The sequence below is a fragment of the Oryctolagus cuniculus genome, chromosome 11 (assembly GCF_051225735.1).
Source record: "Oryctolagus cuniculus isolate XC-2025 breed Fujian yellow rabbit chromosome 11, ASM5122573v1, whole genome shotgun sequence".
In the NCBI taxonomy this organism is placed as follows: domain Eukaryota; kingdom Metazoa; phylum Chordata; class Mammalia; order Lagomorpha; family Leporidae; genus Oryctolagus; species Oryctolagus cuniculus.
The window spans coordinates 29,704,581-29,722,938 of record NC_142877.1 but is presented as its reverse complement, the minus strand read 5'-3'; positions in this window follow the sequence as shown (position 1 = coordinate 29,722,938).

Below are 18,358 nucleotides of genomic sequence, written 5' to 3'. Positions count from 1 at the left end.
GTGCTGCCGCTGGTCTTGGGAGCTTCCCTGTGGGTGGCTAAGAGCTAGGACAGACGGTGATTGTAACCCTGGCCCCACATCCGAATCACCAGGGAAGCGCCATGCATCATCCGTGGCCGGGCCTAGTCCCTGTGAATTTCAATGTGGCTGTGCAGGGGAAGCCCAGGCACTGGGAACTTGAACAGACCCCTTGATGATTCCAGTGTGCGGCCAGAGCTGGGATTTGCGGACCCTAACGGCCCGGGTTGCAGTGCCTTCAGTGTTGCCACTCTCACTCCACGCTGCTCCTCCCTTGCTGCTGCCTGCTCGCTCCAGCCAACCCTCTGATGACCCCACTCCGGGTTCCGGATCACGAAGGAAGTCCTGAGCTAACTTTGCCTGCTCCTCCTCACGTCCCACCTTCTTCCCAGAGGGGCTGGCCGGTGAGGCCCTCCTGGTTAATCTGGGCTGGAGCCAGATGCTAAGGCATAATCCAAGCTGACACTTCCGGGCAGGACGCCTCACCTGACTGAGAGGTTGGGAAGGAGGAGAACCCGTGGTGGGCAAGACCACCCCCTCCGCTGGGGGCCGCCATCCATGGCGAGGCCTGCTTCTCATTTCCTCTCCCGTCTCCCGCTCGGAGCAGAGGCTGGTCCAACTACTTCCTGTCTTCTTCTTGGACCTGGAGCCCCATCCCTGCTGGCGACTAGGAACTGGACAACATTTCTTTTTTTAAGAAAAAAATATTTATTTATTTCAAAGGCAGGGGGAGAGAGGGGGGTGGGGAGATCCACCATCTGCTGGTTCACTCCTCAAATGGCCACAATGGCCAGAGCTGGGCCATTCTGAAGCCAGGAGCCAGGAGCTTCTTCTGGTCTGCCACATGGGTGCAGGGGCCCAAGGACTTAGTCCATCTTCCATTGCTTTCCCAGGCCCAGCAGAGAGCTGGATCAGAAGTGGAGCAGCCAGGACTTGAACCCATGCCCATATGGGATGCCTGGGTTGCAGATGGCTGATGTTGACTGTCAGTGCCAACTTCCATGTGACTTGGTTGGTCCCTCCCTTGGAAGGGGGAGGCTCCATCTCCCTGCTGCTGTCACCTTGGACCACAGTTCTGCAAACATGCAGTCCTCGCCCTTGTCAGCAACCCCAGGGCCGGTTTAGCATAACTCCCCAAGTCCCTGTCACTGAGGGATGATGTCCCCTCCACTTCCTGAAATGAAACTGCCCAGTCTGCTTTGCCACCAGCTCCCTGACTCCCAGGCGTTGCCTAAATATGTCTCCCATGTCTCCATCAGTGCAAAGCACAATTTATTAGCAGTCAATTTAGCTTATCAAAGCATTGCACTAAGGCGCCTCTAGGGATGGAGGAAATCAAACAATGCGACACATTACACAGGAAAGAGGGTTTCTCGGCCGCTGCCACCATTGGAATGAGTGCCAATTGTTTTCTAGAAGATGTAGCACAGACAGACAGGCTCTGGCTGCCTCTCTGGTGGGTTGGGGGCCGCTAACGGTTGCAGAGTGTGGGAGCGGAGGGTGGAGGGCCTGTTGGAGCGTGCAGGTCCCAGATCTTGGATGGAGATGCCTTTGAAGCCACACCTATCAGCCGGCTTTGATCCTCCCCAGCCCAGAGATAAAGACCAGCGAGGGAGCTGTTATTAGCCTTATTATTTGTACTTAGTGGAACCTACATTTGGGGCCTCTTTGGCAAAGGGCTTAAGGCACTGTTGACTTCAATGCAATTTCACTTTTCACAGAGGCTGAAGGCTGGGGGCTCTGGAAATCATCATTTTTTAATCCCAGGTAGAGCGCTCATTAAGCCAGGCCTACTGGCAAGATGCGAGGCTATTTCAAAACGGTCGTGGAAAAATGCATTAAAAGCTAAGTTTATTTGGGTGCAAACCAATTTTGAAATCCCTGCGTCGTTTTCTCTCACAACGTGAATTTTCTATGATCTTTTGGAAGCCCCTGTGTATGTACGATTTCAACATTTTTCTGGCACCCAAATTAACTTGTGTTTTAACTCCATTTTCCCATGAAGCTTTTGAAGTAGCTTCATAGATCGTCCTTAGGGTTTGACTTTTGTGGAAATTATGTCTTCCAGAGGAGCTCACGTGCCTCGGAGGCCCAGGATGGTGGTTTGTGCAAGGTTTCCATCGTTCTCCCCTACGGAAGGCAACATATGGGTGGGAGCCACTGCAGCTCAGAAAAGAGAATAAGGATGAGGGGGCTGCACTGTGGTTTTTCCAGGGGGAAAGGGGGCCCCGAATGCAGAATGAGTCATCAGTGTCACCAGCATTTACTTATGGGTGCCTCGAGGTTGAAGCTGGGAGCCAGGGACTTGTTCAGGTCCCCTTTGTGGGTGCCAGTGCCTGCAGTAGCAGGAAAGTGGAATCGGCAGCCAGGGCCGGGAATCGGACCTGGGCGCAAGACGCAGGGTCTTCACCACCTTCTTAACTGTCAGCTTCAATGCCTGTGCCCAGTGCTTAGGCTTTGAACACAAGGGAATTCTTCATTTCCTTGTTGAAGCACTTGTCGGATCCTTCTCTGTCTGATTTGTCTCGGCGTCGCCCTTTGCTGCCTGTCTTCCTGCACTTCCACCGCGGCTTCTCTGGTTCTTGTTAAGATGAGAAGTTTTTGCAGTATCTTGGACACTTTGATTCTTCTCTCAGGAGTCTCTGGCTCTTTCATCCTCTCTTTCCAGCGAACAGGCACCCAGTTCAGGTTTGGTGGAGGATGGCTGGTCTACACCTGCAGGTGTTTGTGTCTATAACAGCTCAATTTTTCTGGGCCCGTTCTTTTCTTCTTTGTCCTTGTGGTGTTTCTGGGTCCCATCAGCCTTTGCTGGTGTTGTTGGTCATTATGCCGCATTGGTGGGCAGCAGGAAGTAGGGAGAGGGGCCGCTGCTGGCACTGCTGGTGATCAGATGGCCTGGGGGGCTCCAGGTATGGGATGGGGGATTCGGGGTCCCCCTTTCCTCTCCTTTGCCCAGCGAGAGCAGGCCTTCCTGGGCGTGTTCATGTGTGCCTGTTGGTGGTTCCACGTTACAGGTGTCTCTGGCACCCAGTCTGGAGGAGGACAGGAGATAGAAAGCCAGGGGACTCGCTGTACTGTGGTTCTTCAAGCCCTGATGGACCCAGCCAGTCTGCCTTCTCTTTCCCCCAGCTTTCAGAGTCCTGTCACTTTGTATTGAATGCTTTGCAGGCTATTTAGTTACACACTCAGGAGTCAGGTAATGGGGCTTTGTTCTGAGACGTGAGTCGTTAGGCCATCTCATTGTATGTGAGCATCACGTGGAGTGCACCTGCACAGACCTAGACGGCCCAGCCTTCTGCACACCGAGGTTTTTGGGTACAGCTTTTTGCTCCCAGGCTGCAAACCCACACAGCAAGTTACTGCATTGGATACCATAGGCAGTTGTAGCACAATGGCAATATTCGTGATCTACACATGGGAATGTACGGTTAAAACACAGCATAAAAGATGGAGATAACGGTGCGCCTGTGTGGGGCACTCAGCACGCAGGGAGCTTGGAGCACTGGGAGTTGCTCTTGGGGCATCACTGAGGGGGTGGTGAGTGGAGGTGAAGGTGCAGTAGTGTGCACCACTGTACTGAGACACTGAGCCCGCACTAAGTAAAAACACTCTGCTCTCTTCACTGATCAATTAACCTTAGCTTTATAAACATGTTAATTTTTAAAAAGATTTTATTTATTTATTTGAGAGTTAGAGTTACAGAGAGAGAGAGAGAAGGAGAAGCAGAGTGAGGTCTTCCATCCACTGATTCACTCCCCAAATGAGCTGGGCTGATCTGAGCCAGGAGCCAGGAGCTTCTTCCGGGTCTCCCACGGGGGTGCAGAGGACCAAGCACTAGGGCCATCTTCTCCTGCTTTCCCAGGCCATAGCAGAGATCTGGATTGGAAGTAGAGCAGCCAGGAACTGGCACTGTGGCGTAGTGGGCTAAGCCTTCGCCTGTGGCACTGGCATCCCTTATAGGAGCTGGTTCTAGTCCTGGCTGCTCCTCTACCTGCTGTAACTCTACCTGTCAAATAAATAAATAAAAGTATTTTTTAAAAAGTGGAGCAGCCAGGACATGAACCTGTGCCCATATGGGATGCCGGTGCCACAGGTGGAGGCTTGGCCTACTATGCCACAGCATCAGCCTCTAAACAGTTAATTTTTAAAAAACTTTTTGACTCTTTTGTAATAATGTTCACTTTAAAACACACACACATCGTACAGCTATACAAAAATTTTTTAAGGTTATTCTATTAGATTTTTTTACTGTTAATTTTCCTTTTTTTTAACTTGTAAAACCTTTTTGTTCAAAACTGAGACCCAAACCCATGCATCAGCCTCTGCCCGTGCAGGGTCAGGATCACCAGGATGTGTCTTGCACTTCTCGCCTTGTCCCTCTGGAAGCGCTGTAGGGCCTATGGCAAGCACGGAGCTGTCGCCTCTGGTGATGACGATGCCTCCAGCTGGGCCCTCCTGAGGTTGCTGTTGAGTCCACCTTTTAGAATAGGACTAAAAGGAGGACACGCTAGGGTAACACTAAAGGCATAATATAGCAAATACATAAACCAGTCCCACAGTTTATTATCATTACCAACCTCCACAGAACGAGAAACCTCCAAAAGTCCATGGAAAATGCTCATTACGGAAAAAAAAAAAAAAAAAAACTGTGTAGGATTTCAAAATTTTGGCATGCCCATAAACTTCAAATTTCATTTTCCCACGAACTTTTGAGGTACTTTCATACATGTTGTGCTTTTACATGGCTGGCAATGCAGTAGGTTTTGTTTGTTGTTTGTTTGTTGTTTGTTTGTTTTACTCACCATCACTGCAAACACAGGAGGCGTAGGTTGCACATTGCGCAACAATGCTATGATGTCTCTGGATCCCAGGAAGTTGTCAATTCCAATAGGCACCCGTGGGACCACTGTCGTACACAGTCTGTCGTTGGTAGAGTGGTTTGTGACATGTGACTGTGTCTTGATGCGAGGAGTTGATTATATGTCCCCTCGTTCCGGAACTGAATGCCTATTTGAATGAATTTTAACAAAAGAAACTAGAAAAATGGATGTGCATGAGTATTTTCAAACACAGAGCCCAGTAAAGAGAAGTAGTAAGAAAATCCCTGCTTGGTGTTTTGGGTTGAATTCCCCCTACCCCCCAACATATATACTGAAACCTAACCCTAGTATCTCAAAATATTTCCTTATTTGGAAATAGGGTTGTTGAAGAGGTAATTAAGTTATGATGAGGCCATACTGGGATATTATTGGGGGGTATCCTTTTACAAAGAAGGACATTTGAGGGGCTAGCATTGTGGTGTGGTGGGCTAAGCCTCCGCCTGTGGCGCTGGCATCCCATATGGGTGGCATTTCATGTCCTAGCTGCTCCTCTTCTGATCCAGCTTTCTGCTAATGGCCTGGGAAAGCAGCCAAAGATGGCCCAAGTGCTTGGGCCCCTGCACCCACATGGAAGACCTGGAAGAAACTCCTGGCTGTTGGCTCCTGGCTCCTGGCTTTGGACCAGCCAAGCTCTGGCTGTTGTGGCCAACTGGGGAGAGAACCAGCAGATGAAAGACCTTTCTCTGTGTCTTTCCCTCTCTCTGTCTATAACTCTGCCTCTCAAATAAATAAATCATTTTAAAAGGGGGGAGGCATTTGGATACTGCTAAGGGACGATGGTCTTGGGAAGCAGCTGCTGGTTTAAATGGGGAGGGGGTGGAACGGAAGCCTCTGTAAGCCGAGGAAAGCCAAGGGCTCTTGGGTGCCACCGGAACAGAATCTCCTGGGGCGTCCGGAGCAGCCGGGCTGACACCCGGGTTTCAGACTTCCACCCTCCAGAGCGCTGAGGAAACAAAGCCCTGCGGTTTCACACCTCCAGTTTGTGCGGATTTTTATGGTCACCTTAGGAAATTAGTACATCTGGGAACTAGCCACGTCCTATGATTAAACACCGGGCATTTAGGCTGAGAAAAGCACGAGTCCCAGGCATGGCACATTCAAGGCCAGGACCGCTGTCTAGGTGGTGTCCTTACAATGGGGGCGGGGCCTGAGAGCACAGTGTGCTGGGTGTGGTCGCTGGCCTGGGGCACTCTGGGGAGGCTGGATTAGAGGCAGCTGGTGACCAGTTTCCACTGCCTCCCATATGGCAATAGGCATCTCCCTTTCATGCCAATAGACTGGGATCACACATAGCTCCCTTTTGTTCCCTGGGTACACTGTGATCTACTAAGAGTCTTCTACAACACCCAAAGTTTCCCACTAAGTTGTTGGGATGGCCTTACTCAGTGTGGGTGTAAGGCTACTATTTCATTAGTTGACAGTGATTCACATGGACCCATTTTGGCCTCCAGAAAGGCATGAAGTCCTAACCCCGGTGTCTCAAATAAGCATGGCCTTATTTGGAAATAGGATGCTCAGGGTTGGTTTGATTTGGTCTCCTAAGGCTTCCTGTGCTGGGTGTTGGTCCTCTTCGTGAGCTGTGGTGTGGTGGGGAGGCCTACCAAGAGGTCCTTGGGGGCACTGCCCTGGGTAGGGATGGAAGTCTCTCCCCTGGGACCCGGAGTGAGTTCCCCAGAGAGGGTTGTTGTCAAAGGACCAAGCCTGGCCCCTCCCTGTGCTGTGGCTCCCATCTGACAGGAGGTCTCCCCCTCTCCTGTGCACCCCACCACCACCACCGTGAGGCCACCGTTGAGGGCTGTGAGGCCATCACTGAAGGGTGGATCAGTGAGAGCAACTGATCTTGGACCTGCAACCTCCCAGACTTGGAGCCGAATAAACCTCCTTTCTGTAGAGAATGCCCGAGCTTGGGTATGTTGTTATCGTACGGGAAAATGGGCTCACACAGAGAAGACACTGTGAAGGTATAAAAGCTACTTTGGAAAGTAACCTCAAAGGAAGAAAGAGGGCAGGGAAAAACCTCTTCCCTAATCACCACCAAGGCAACACAATATGCATTTACCTCCGTTTTTTTTTTTTTTTTTTAAGATTTATCTTTTTTGAAAGAGTTACAGAGAGAGGTAGAGAGAGAGAGAGAGAGAGGTCTTTCATCTGCTGGTTCACTCCCCAGGTGGCCACAACGGGGATCCGAAGCCAGGAGCCAGGAGCTTCCTCCTGGTCTCCCATGCGGGTGCAGGGCCCAAGGACTTGGGGCCATCCTCCACTGCCTTCCCAGGCCACAGCAGAGAGCTGGCCTGGAAGAGGGGCAACTGGGACAGAACCGGCGCCCATATGGGATGCTGGCGCCACAGGCCAGGGCTTTAACCTGCTAGGCCACAGCACCGGCCCCTTATCTCCGTCTTAACATTACTTTCCCCCTACAAATATTTTCACCTTGAATCTTAGCTTTAGAAACTGATTCTCCGGGGAGCTGGGCAACCTCTGAGGACCGCTGTCTGCAGGCACATGGGGACCCTCCGGGTTTTCGTATTTTCTGAAATTAAACAATTCAACGAGTCGAGGCAAAGATATGCTTAAAGTTGCTGCAGAACCAAGACATCGTTTTGGTTCTAACGTGGAAGGAAGCACTCGCAGCCGCAGCCGGGAACAATTAGGAGCAACTTGGATCAGCCTTGGAAACTTTCAGGACCACCTGGGGCAGATGGACGAAAGCACTTAATGAGCGCCTACTGTGTTCCAGGCTCCACGCCAGCACCTGCCAGTGAAGTCACATCTGTTGCCCCACCGTGCAGGGCCCAAGAGAACTCTTCTGAATGGAAAATTTGCAGTTCTGTAGGCTGCGGTGAGCCTAAGGATATTTCAGAAAAGACGATGGTTCCTCCTCTTACTAGAAACTAGCAGCCTCTCCTGGGGGCTCATTTCTTTGGAAATGCAGTGACTCCAGGGGTTCGGGAGACAGAAATTGAATCTTGGCTCTGGCCAGACCTTTCCTCCCAAGCAACGGATTCCTCCAGCCCTGCCAGCCCCGGCTCCCCCCCACCCCCGAGGGCCTGTTTTGAAGACAGAGTTCCATTGTATCCCAGGCTGTGATCTTCCTGCCAAAAACCAATCCTGCAAGCTTCGAGCTGCACCCCGCCCCCGACCATTCCCAACACCCCGCACACCTTTCAGTTGGCAGAAATCAGAAAGGGGGTGAGGCGGCGGGTCTGGCCCGGACAGAGGCGCGGAGCCCCGCCCCCGCCCCCGCCAGTCCTACACAGAAGCCCGCCTCCGGTGCCCCGCCCTGATTTTGCAAGATCGCGGTCGTTTTCTGTCAAAGCCCCTGACTGTTGTGTCATCCGTCCCGGAGGCCCAAGCACGGGTCCCAGGTGCCCTCGGTGAACCGGACGCATCACGTGCCCCTGTGTCATCTGTTTTTGGCTCCCGCTGCCCTGTGTGACTATCTGAAGACTCATGACAAGATTTCCAGAGGGTGAGGTCATTTTCTGAGCTAAAACGCTCAGGCAGCACCCTCTAGTGGTTGTTTTTATTCTCTTCTGTTTTGACAGGTAATAGCTGTATAGAGCTACAGGGTACAGGGTGCCGGAAGACAGGGCGCTAAGCCCCAAGACAAAGCGAGGACAATCACTACTTACAGGTCCCCAAAGAGTCTCCTTGTGTCATCTGTGGGAGGCGTCTTGTGGGACATCCAAACAGCTGCTGTGCCCTGTCCTTGCACACCCCACTCCCTGCTCCTCTCCTTTGCCTCGCCCCACTGCCTCCATGGGTAGATACGTAAGAGTTGGCAACTTTGTGTGATATTCTTCTGCCTGTGGCTTTTTAAAAATTATTTTGTCAAATGTAAATCAACCTGAATTGCTGCCTACTTTTATTAATCTTAGTATTTATGTATTATTTTTAATTTTAGTTGAAAGAGAGACACAGACACAGAGATCTTCCATCCGCTGGTTCACTCTCCAAATGTTCACAACAGCCAGGGCTGGGGCCAGGCGGAAGCCAGGAGCTCTGTCTGGGTCTCCCACGTGGGTGCAGGAACCCAGGACTTGAGCCTTCGCTTACTGACTCCCAGAGTATGCATTAGCAGGGATCTGGGATCAGAAGCAGAGCTGAGACTCAAACCCAGACACTCTGATAGGGGTAGGGGTGTCCAAAGTGGTGTTTTAACCACTGCTCCAAATGCCCGCCCCACAACATAGGAATTGTACGACCTTGGCCATCAAATTCTGCTAATACGGAGCTGAGCAGGTGTGGCAGTCTGACTCCAGACGCAGCAGCCCCACCCAGACACGTCATCCCAAACCAGCACCAGGACGTCGTCCACTTAAATACTTCCAAGGTTGCGCAGTTGTCTAAATATAAAACCCAGACGCCCCAGCCTGGCATTGGAACTTGCTGGCTCCCTCCCATCTCCTCCACAGAAGAGATCCCAGCAGGCCTTGCTGGCTCTCTCCCACTTTCTCCCTGCTGTTTGAAAACTCACACTGCTTTCTGGAAAGTTACTAGAGACACGTTGACTACCAGATCCCGAACTGCTGTCAGCATTATCATCCTGCTAGTGGCCGCTGTACCCGTGGGCAGCAGGCACATGCTGAACTCTGCTGTTTTGCTAAGCGTCCCACCACCCCGCCCTCCACTCCCACTCTCTCTGGCCTTTTAACAGCAGCTCTACACCACCGGCTTCTTCCTGCAGCTCTTCTCCCGCCTTGGGGACCACCTAACTGGGAGTTCATTGCAGCCATAGCGACATTAGCTGCCGTGGCCTGGGGCCTGCGGTGGGGCTGGCCACAGGAGTCAGGACTTTACAAACATGCACCTGTTTATGTCTCGTCTTTGCCCCATGTGGGAGGCTGCTCCGGTCCACAGGAATTAAGGCTCAGAGAGATTCAGTGACTTAGCCAAGGTCACACAGCCAGGCCATGGCAGAGCAAGGCTGGACTCTGGTGTTCATTTCCCTACTGGAACCTGAGCGTGGCCTTCTTTCCCCTCCCCTCTCTCTTCCCTCCATTCTCCCCCCTCCCCTCCTCACTCCTGTCCTGCAGCCATCATCCCCTTTTTGGGAATCTCACTGGATGCTGAGCATCTGTTCTCCTACCTGAGTGATCTCCTGTCAAAGTCCAACCTTCAGTCTTTATTTGAAAGGGAGAGAGCATGAGAACAAGAGAGAGCGAGTGAGAGAGAGATCTCCCAGGTACTGGTCCACTCCCTAAATGCTCACAATGGACAGGACTGGGTCAGGCCAAAGTCAAGAGCCAGGAACTCAGTCCAGGTCGCCCACGTGGGCCGCAGGAACCCAACTACTGAGCCATCCCCTGCTGCCTTCAAGAGTGTGCACTATAAAGAAGCTGGAATGGAAAGGGAGCCGGGACTGTAGCCCGGATATGGGGCTACAAGTCTCTCTGATATGGGGCACAAGCGTCCCAAGCAGTCCTTAACTGCTGTGTCAAATGCCTGTCCCATCACCCTCTCAAGCTCCAAATGCACTCCACATTCCAGCTCCCTGTTAGCCACTCCTCCTTCCCGAGCCCTGGGGGTCGCAGGACAGTCCCTTGTGCCTCTGTCCTGCCTGCCCCACAGTCCCGGGTTCCCCAGCCAGCATCACTCCACCTGGTCACCCAGACTCAGGCCTCTCTTCCCTTGGGCCAGCCCCTCCCCACCTTTGTTCAATGTGCACACACCCAAGGACCCATAACGCCCACCTCTCTGCAGCCCTGGCTCCAGTCTGGCCTCTATTGCTGGAGCAGACATCGGTGCCATGGGCTCTGTCACTGCAGGGGCCTCTGGTTTTAAACACTTTCTTAAAAAGCTTTATTTATTTTATTTGAAGGTCAGAGCTATACAGCAAGAGAAGAAGAAGGAGAAGGAGTAGAAGGAGAAGAGGAGGAGGAGGAGGAGGAGGAGAGATCTTCCATTCTCTGGTTCACTCCCAAATTGGCCTCAATGGCTGGAGCTGCGCCAATCTGAAGCCAGGAGCCAGGAGCTTCTTCCGGGTCTCCCAGGTGGATGCAGGGGCCCAAGGACTTGGGCCATCTTCTGCTGCTTTCTCAGGCCACAGCAGAGAGCTGGATTGGAAATGGAGCAGCTGGGTCTCGAACCGGCATCCATATGGGATGCCGGCACTGCAGGTGGTGGCTTTACCTGCTACACAACAGCGCTGGCCCTGCCTCTGGTTTTAGAACCTGTTTCCTCAGCTCATGCAGTGATGCCAAATAGTTAACTTTTCATGAGACAGAACCCAAATCAAGTCCACAAAAGCAAACATGTACATAACACTGAACAGCAGGCGCTGTTATGAAAAGCTCACCCACTTAGTCCCCAGGAGACCCTGCACTGTAGGTACTACTAGGGGATCCCCATTATCCCCATTCTGCAGGTGGGGAGTGAGCCTCAGAGAGGCACAGTAACTTGTCCTGCCTTGCACAGCTAATGGGTGGCAGTCCTGGGATTTTTTTCCTTTAAAAGTTTATTTGTTTGAAAGTCAGAGTTATAGAGAGGGAGAAACAGGAAAGAGGAGAGAGAGAGAGAGAGAGAGAGAGAGAGAGAGAGAGAATCTTCCATCTTCCATCTGCTGGTTCACTCCCCAAGTGGCTGCAATGGCCAGGGCTGAGAGAGGCTGAAACCAGGAGTCAGGAGCTTCATCTGGGTCTCCCAAGTGGGTGGCAGGGGCCCAAGCACTTGGCCCATCTTCTGCTGCTTTCCCAAGTGCATTAGTAGGGAGCTGAGAGGTGGAACAGCCAGGACAAAAAGCGGCGCCCAAATGGGATGCTGGCATTGCAGACAGCGGCTTTACCCATTCCACCACAACCCCAGTCCCCAGTGAATCCAGTCCATTTAACTCCAGAGTGCCTGCTCCTGGCCGCTATGCCACACTCCTGTTCAGAAACAGTGGCTCCCCACACCTCGCACCAGCTGTGGGCTGACCTCAGCCTGCCCACGCAGCAGTGGGCCCCAACCTGCTTCTGGCATTCTTCACCCAGAATGCTCTCTGCTGCCCGCCACACCCCCTCCTGAGAATGTCCCATTTTGGACTTTGTTAGTCTGCACTCTGTGCTAAGGATCCCGCCCCCACCCCTGCCCCGCCATCACTAAGCCCGGCTAGGATCAGCCTTCAAGACCTGTCTCCACCATCACTCCTCCATGAAGACCCGCCTCATTCCCTCCGTGGCAAGCAGGAAGCCCCCCCCCTCTTCGGACCCTGCCGTCTCTTGTCCTGCCCACGGCCCCAGCACTCCCTCCTCCTCCATCCCATTTGCTTATCTTCCAGCCTGAGCGTGGATAAAGCATTCCAGGATGCATGGTGCTCTATGCTAGCTGCACACCTGGGGCCCAAGCAGCACTGTCCAGTGAGTGGGTAACTGAACCGGCGGAGCTGGCGTTGTGTTATCCTATACCACCGCATGCCCATTAGGATAGCTTTCAGAATTTAAAAACACAGGAAGTGCCAGGTGTTGCCGAGGACCCAGAGAAGTGGGAACCCCAGTGCCCAGGCGCTGGGAATGTACAATGGTGCAGCAGCTGTAGAAAACGGCGTGGTGGCTCCTTAAAAAATCCAACAGGGGCCAGAGCTGTGGTGTAAAAGGTTAAGCCTTTGCCTGCAGCGCCAGCATCCCGTATGGCCGCCGGTTCAAGTCCCGGCTGCTCCACTTCCGATCTAGCTCTCTGCTAATGCTCCTGGGAAAGCAGCAGAAGATGATCCAGGTGCTTGGGCCCCTGCACCCAAGTGGGAGACCTGGAAGAAGCTCCTGGCTTCTGGCTTCAGCCTGGCCCAGCCATGGCCGTTGCAACTATTGGGGGAGTGAACCAGCAGATAGAAGACCTCTCTCTCTCTCTCTCTCTCTCTCTCTCTCTCTCTCTCCTCTTTCTGTATCTCTGCCTTTCAAATAAATAAATAAACCTTAAGGAAAAAAAATCGAACAGAAGAGCAGTGCACCCAGTCCTAACTCCACTTCAGGGCATAATCCTGAAAGGACTGGAAGCAGGGGCTTGAGAGGTACTTGCGTTCCCAGGATCGCAGCAGTGCTGTTCTCACATTCAAAAGCTGGGAGCAACCCCGGTGGCTGCTGATGGCTGCCGGGGAACACGACCTGGCCTGCAAAGGAAGGGGACTATGGCCCGTGCTGCCCAAGGAAGGAGCCTTGAGGATCCTGCGCTAGATGAAATGTGCCAGGCACAAAAGGACAAACACTGGCGATTCTCCTGTGAGGCACCCAGAGCGAGTCAGGGAGACAGGAAGTAGCGCTGTGGGTGCCGGGTTGGGGTGAGGAGACTAGGGGGCGGTAGTGTTTAAAGGGCAGAGTTTTAGTTTGGGAAGATGAAACCGCAGCACAGTGAACGCATTCCGTGTCACCAAACTGTGCTCTTGAACTGTGAAAATCCTGGCTCGCGCACGAGTGTACTTTACACAAGGAGAGAAACAGGGAGAACGTTAGCTCCGCGGCAGGGGGAGGCTGGGGGAGAAAGGGTCCCTGCGAACTCTCACGGTGGTTTTGGAGGGGCCCAGCTATACCCATGGTGGTCATGGGTGCTAGCGCTGGGGGACAGGGGCTGCCATCCAGGGGCGCCACCCTCCAGCTTGGGCACCCCGGGCAATCTATCCTTTGTCCCCTTCACACCTTATCTGTGATGTGGGGCCTCCTGGTAATCAGGGCTCGAGTCATCATGCCTGGCACACAGCAAGGGCTTAGCACAGGCTCGCTCTCATCAATTGCGTGTCCCGGCACCACACTGGGCAAAGTGTGCTAGGCAGGGAGGTTGTGCACCCTGCCCCAGACCTGCCGTCTCGTCTCAGACTCTGCAGGGGTGGAGCTCCGGGATCTGTACTCTGACAGGTGTCCCGGGCCACTCTTGAGTCTCCTTGGAAGTATGAGGAGCACATAGTGGGCAGCACAGATGTGGTGGGAACCATGACTCAGACTAAAGAACAATGGAGAGTCTGGGCCCAGCCCTGATTAGTAAAACTAGACTGATCTTCAGAGACCGGACCTGGGCACAGGGCAGGCCACAGCCCCCACAGGAAGACTTGGTCCTTGGGCACACGTGGCTTTATCACAGCTCTTGGCCCCTGGCAGCATTTGTGTGTGTGAAGGGCGGGGACCAGCAAGCAGGGCTGTGGGCCTGGTGCCAGCGCTCTGGACATGTTGTGCCCATGGCTTGGGCACAGACGGCCTTGCGATTTGCAAGCAGTCAAGGGACCAGTTGTCCCCTCTTGGGGCCTGTTCCCAGGAGGCATGGGAGGGAGGGAGGCAGAGATAAGATGTCCATTCTGCATTTATCTCAGGGACTGGGTGTTGTGGTCCAAGAGGGACAGAAAGAGCAACACGATGACAATGAACAACCGCCCGTGGTGCTGGGACACGTGGCCTCGTGCATGACAGCTGCACAGCGCATGCCACTTTCCAAGGGGGTCCTCAGACCTCCCTCACTTAGGGACGCTTACTGGGAAGAAAACAGAGGCCCAGGAGTCCTGCCTCCAACCTTGAGGCTCTGATCCAGGGCCTGGAGATGTTGAGTAGTCGGGGTAAGGGGTGGGAGGTGGGGGACCCAGGGCAAGACACAGGCTCCATTCTCCAGACTCCCAGCCCGTTTTGAGCACTGTGCTATGTGGCCTGCACCTAGAGGGGCAGATCTGTGGTCCCTGGAGAAGGTCAAGGGCACAGTGAGCATCCTTAGGACCGCGTGCTTTCCTGGGGGCATTCTGCAATACTTCCACCGGCTCTGACACCTGGGGAGGGGGGCCGTCGTCCAAATAATTCACTGTCATTGGCAACTTGCAGGCAGGGCTCATTCATAGCCACGGCCCTGCCCCCTGAGTGCCAGAACAAGGACAAGGCGGCCGCCTCCATGCTGTCAGTGGCGATGGGGACCCACAGCAGTGCGGTCACACAGTGAATGCAGGCAGGAATGTAGGAGGCCCTGATGGCTGATATGGTAGCTCTTGGAGGCAGGGAAGCCCCAGAAGTTTTTAAAATTTGTTTAATCTTTTTATTGAGATGGCGTTCACATAACCCAAAACTTTGTGCCTGGACGAGGTTGTCAAGCCCCGCCTCTACGTTGTAGCAGTTTTGAGTGGTTTGAGTCTGGGGGCTGCAGCAGGTGCAGGGACTGCTGCCGGAGGGAAGGTGGTGGGGGTAGAGGCAGACCTCAGAGGACCTGCTGGGCTCGGCTGAGGTTGAGGCTGGGAGCTGGGGAAAGGCGTGCATGCTGGGGGCTGGGCGACAGGCACAACCCTGCATGTGAGGACACTGCCCAGCATGAGAGCAACCCAGGGGGAAGGTGACCCCAAGAGACCCTCACGTCCACGAGGGAGGAAATGAGCCAGGGCAGGGAGCTGCAAGACTTCTAGCCGAGGCCACAGGCAGGCTCCGTGAGACAGCCTTCCTCGCGCCTTCACGCTGACCTGGGAAAGGGGAGGGCTAGGAGGTGCCGGTGAATAGACGTGAACTTCTAGAATGCTGGGGGTGGCTTCGTCAGTTTCTGCCAGTGGTGCCTTCTTTGGTCCTCAATCAGGACTCCAGTCTTTCTCTGATAAAGAGAATAATAGTAGCCCCACCTGCTCCTGGCCTTGGCCTTGGGAGGCTTCTGTCTGGCCCTCTGCTAGCGACTACATCCAAGGCTCATTGGCCAGGGCACATCTGTCCAGACCTTGTACTCTTTCTTCTTCCCATTCTCGGGAGGTTCCTGGGACGCTGAACTTCTCAGCCCCAGAGCCCAAGGCAGCTTTCTGGGCCTGGAACCCATCTTCCAAGGCGCCTCAAGGGCAGTTTTCTGTAGAGGGGTGGGTGGAGACAGAACTGTAGACCGCACTGTCCCCTAGAGGCTGGATAGGAAAGGGCCGGCTGGGGACTTTTCCCCATGCCCTGCTATGGTGGTGTAGGTGCCCCACAGCCCTGCCGGTCCTTTAGAGGGTGGCTTGTTATTGGAGGCAGACGGAAGTGTTTTTATTCAATAATCGGCAAGTTAATTAATCATCTAAAGATTCGCGTGAGCAGTAGCAGCTCCTCACTGATACACCCGCCGTGTGCCCAGCACCCACCAAGAGTGCACCTGCCTACAGCCGCAACCCTGGCCAGGCTGTGACGCGCTGAGTGAAATGCAACAGATTTTCTTCTCCTGAGAGCCTGCACCACGAGCATGGGGAATCTTTTTGAGAACCCAGACGTCTGCATATGACTTTCTAGTGTCTTCTCCGTCATTCTGTGCACACACACCTGGCTGGTGGGAAGGAATGGGTGTGTGTGTGTGTGCACGTGCATGTGTGTGGACAGTCCTCCCACCCCAGCCTTAGAGCTGAGTGCTCGTGTTCATTTGCTGACCAACCCGAGAGAGGGGCTGGGCCTCTGGAAATCTCTAAGAGTCCTCATCCAGCCCCAGGCTCAGCTCCCAGCACCCAGAAGACTCTGATCCTGAAGAGCACCTCCTCACCATGTTGACCACCGTCACCGGTCTCCCCCACCTCCATGGCCCCTGCGTCAACCATGGCTGCCACCCCCACCCCCACCCCCATCGCCTCCAAGACCTTCTCCCTCCCTGCCATCATTACAAGTGCCCCTCCCTCATCAGCACCACCTCCGTGCAGTCAATCAACAAACACCTGCTGGGATCCGGTGGGCGGGGCAGTGGACCATCGCTGAGCGGAGCAGGCAGTGCCGCCGAAGAGCTTATGTAAGAGGTTGAGGGGGACGCCCAATCAACGATTCACATCACAAATACTGGAATTATCTAAAATGTTAGCGCTTGAGAAATGCTATGGCTAACAAGAGGACGGCGGCAAGGGGGACCCAACGGGCAGGCTGGGGGCCAGGGACGGCGCTGGGGTTAAGACGTGCAGGTGACTGCTCAATGGTTCCTGAGCGTTTGTGACGCGCGTTTCGAACTCACTGTTTTGTAAAGCGGGCTCCAAGACGGCTGAAATGGCAGGGGCTAAACCCTTTCAATCAAGTTCCAACTCCGGTTCTCAGCGGATTAACTCGTCCCCTGTTAGAGCAACCTTGCCGCGTTTCTTTTCCAATGCTGCCCCCTTCTGCTGAAGGTGAGCAGTGCAGGGTCGACATTTTCCAGAGAGCTCAGGAATTCAAATAGGAATTTGCCACCATTAACACAAACGCTCAAAAATATAGAAAAAAATACCATGACAAAAACACATTTAAAATGGCAAAGTCTAGGGGTCGGCGCTGTGGCGCACTAGGTTAATTCTCCGCCTGCGGCGCCGGCATCCCATATGGGCGCCGGTTCTAGTCCTGGCTGCTCCTCTTCCAGTCCAGCTCTCTGCTGTGGCCTGGGAAGGCAGTGGAGGATGGCCCAAGTGCTTGGGCCCCTGCGCCCGCATGGGAGACCAGGAGGAAGCATCCTGCTCCTGGTTTTGGATCGGCACAGCTCCGTCCGTCGCGGCCATCTGGGGAGTGAACCAACGGTAGGAAGACCTTTCTTTCTGTCTCTCTCTCTCACTGTAACTCTGCCTGCCAAATTAAAAAAAAAATGGCTTATTGTAAAAGGCACAGGCCCATCTAAACATCCCACAATTTGCAGAAATATAGAAATGCAATTATGTTTTATGAATCTGATTAATATTTTGATATAAGTGATATTCATATAATACACCTTTAAAATATAGTCTATAATTTGGGCACAAGGAAAATCATCACCATAGCATTAAGAAAAAACAGCATTAAGGAGAATTGAAGGAGCCACCACTCACTGCCATTTGTCAGGTGCGAGGACTGTGTTGGTGCTTTCCCTCATTCTCAGCCACGTCTCACACTCTTCTGTAAGGGAAGCATCAGCCACGTGGGCTCTGGTCAGCAGATGGGCATCGAGGCTGTAACTGAACTAAGCGTGTTCCAGCCCCAGACCTGAAGTTCTGGTGTGATAGGTTCTTTCTTAGCTGGAGGGAACGTATAGACTTTAAACGAAGAATCAACTTGCAACCCAACACTGAGTAAAAAGCCTTGTCGGCCATCTCCTTCCCCACCCAGACTTGGGGCGCCGTGCTGATTGGGAGACAGCAACAGTGTGGAGGAGACACGCCACCTCCTGGCTTTGCATTCTTCGATGTTCCAGAGGTGAATGAGATAAACCAAAAGACCATGGCTTCAGGAGTTGGAAAACCAGAAAGGAAGAGTAAGTCATCCACATTCGAGAGTTGGTATGTCATTGTGTACCCAGGAAACCCAAGAAAATAAAATGAAAAATATCATAACTAACAAGGCAGGCTGTCAAGGAAAGAACGGTGCGGGCAGCTGAGAGCCCCTGCGGCACCCACCTGGGAGGGACCTCGGAACCCAGTGGTGTCCACCTTCAGAAACCCAAGGGGGTGGCACAGCACTTCCGTCATCACTTGGGATGCCTGCATCCATATGAGTGCTGGGTTCGAGTCCCCCTCCAGGTCCCATCCAGCTTCCCGTTAAGTGCACCCTGGGGGGCAGCCGATGATGACTCGAGTGCCTGGGTCCCTGCCACTCATGGGGGAA